At 34.9% G+C, this 2,418-nt stretch overlaps 1 protein-coding gene across 1 annotated transcript in view; it reads left to right on the top strand.

Moving 5' to 3' along the window:
* LOC112090879 overlaps positions 1–2,418 on the top strand; it is a 5,432-nt gene that overhangs the window by 1,235 nt on the left and 1,779 nt on the right. The gene's annotated exons all lie outside the window — the stretch shown is intronic.

The raw sequence follows: 2,418 nt of genomic DNA, 5'->3' as shown, positions 1-2,418 counted from the left end.
TTTTCTCCTTCCAAAACCGGCCAAGAAAGGGGGACTTTAACTAAAAATTTGGTTGAATGATGGAGTGGAATTGGTGTTAAAAAAATAATTTCCAAGTTGCCTATAAAAGGAACCAACATAGGATAAGCTTCATTTTTTTTCTCCTAGCTTTTTCCCCACTCAAAAATCCGGCCACCCTACAACATTTCCTCTCAAATGTTTTCCTCCACTCTTCCAATCTTGAGCCACTAGCAAACCATAGAAGAAGAAGAAAGAGATCAAAGGGTCTAGGAGGAGACTAGTCAAGCATTCCTCCAAGGGTAAGGAAACTCTAAACCCTCTCTTTTTATGTTTTAGTAAAGTTTGAAATGTAGAAATATTCCTCTTAAATTTCCTTATACTTTCTAGTTCCAAGCCATTAACAAATCTTAGAGGAGTTCAAAGGTTTTCAAGGGAGAGAGAGAGTTCTTCAAGGGTAAGTTCTCGAACTCTCCTCCATTAATTTCTAGCTAACTTTAAGCTTGGATTTATGGATGTAAATTTGTGGTTCTTGAGGAAGATGTGTTGTAATAAGGGTGTGTGAGTTTTATGTTAGTTTTGTGAGTTATGAGGTTAGTTTAATGTGGTATGATTATGCTTGATTTAAGTTTGCTTATTTCCGGTTAGAGGAAAAATTTCCAGTCACTTTGAACGCGAAAATAAGAACTCTAGAGCGAGATTTTTCAATGTTTCAAAACTTGAACTTATAGCCCTAGATGTTTTGAACATTTTCTATGACTATGACAAAACCCAATTTTAACTCTAAAAGCAAGTTTGAAGCCAGTTTGCAAAAATGGACGGGCTGTGAAACACAGTTTCGGAAATAGAAAAAAAGGGGCGATTGCTACAGCATTGCTACAGCAATCCTACAGCATTTTAAAAGAAGATTTGCTGCAGCAATCCTACAGCATTTTAAAAGAGATTGCTACAGCAATCCTAAAACCTTTTCAAAAAGATTGCTACAGCAATATTAGAAGATTGCTACAACAATTCTATAGCATTTTTAAAAGGATTGCTACAGCATTGCTACAGCAAAAGAAAAAAAAATAGCAGCCACTATTTTCAGCCAAACGAGGCCTTTAGAGGCTGAATTTCAACTTTATCCAAAAACGATAATTTTAGATCTCGACGAGTCGAAGAATTGTTGTGAAGAACAGATTTTCAAAATCCGACTCTAAGATGCAGTGAAATGCATATTTCAGAAACTGCACAGTTTTAACAAAAATGAAACTAAAACAGTGACGTTTTTAACAAAAAGTTATCAAAGAACCTGAGATGTGATTTCAGTAAAATAATATGGTTTTAGACCTCGCTATAATGAGGAATAGCCGTGAAGAAAGATTTCAAAAAAAGGGTTTCTACAACATGGTTTCACGGTGGTTTACAAGTCAACCGTAAAACGACTTAGGGAATAGTTTTCAAAAGTCGATATTCGAAAAGAGATTTTACAATGGGATTTTAGTGCTTGTAACTAAATGAGTGAGTTATCATTTTATAAAAATTGAATGATAGTTCTTTTAAAAGCTTAATAGTTTTCGAGCAAAACATCCCGACGGGCACTTACAAGCCCAACACGATAGGTCCTTAGAATTTTGAGGATTTGATGTGGGTCCAACGCCCGCATTAATTTAAGAGACTCCGTTAGAGTTTAAATTTCAACGGCCTAAGAGCTAGAATGACGTGAATAAGTTTCTAGGCCGAATTGGGCCTTAATATTATAATGAGTCCAATGAGGAAAAATTATGGAGAATAAGTTACTAGATTGGGTAAATGATTTTCAACCTAGACATAAGTATGTTAAGGGCAATTAAGGAAAATAAGATATTGTGGATTTAATAAATTGATCCTTATAGTAAATTATCCTTCAAGTAAAGGAAAGGAATACATGCCTTAAGTAAAGGGCTGGATTTCCTTCATAAGCTGCTAAAATAAAATAGCAAACGACAGATAATCTCACACTCTCAATGGGTGTTCATTTTCAGAAGTAAGCAAGTAAGAGAATAGGTTGTTTGGCGAAAAGTGGATTCCAGCTCTGTAAATCAAGTAAGTAGGAATCTCGCCTACAGTATGAATAGATTTTAAAGAAAAAGTTACACATGTTACATATGCATGTTTATGCTTTAAGTATTGTATGCGATGCTATGTCATATTGCATACACATAAGCAGCGCACATGAATTATATGTGCTTGAGTTAATTTAATGTTATGTATACTATGCTAGATCATACTGCATACAATTAAGCAGTGCACATGAAGTATATGTGTTTGAGTACATTCCATGTTATAGTATGCTATGCTATGTCATATTGCATAAACCTTAATAAGTCAAGAAGAACTTAGAAGAATAATCTCAGTTAAGTGCCGTACCAGCCTCTGAGAGGGAGGTAACTCAAGCTCCGC

Source organism: Morus notabilis, unplaced genomic scaffold (genome assembly GCF_000414095.1).
Source record: "Morus notabilis unplaced genomic scaffold, ASM41409v2 Scaffold114, whole genome shotgun sequence".
In the NCBI taxonomy this organism is placed as follows: Eukaryota; Viridiplantae; Streptophyta; class Magnoliopsida; order Rosales; family Moraceae; genus Morus; species Morus notabilis.
This window is presented reverse-complemented; position numbering and strand designations above follow the sequence as displayed.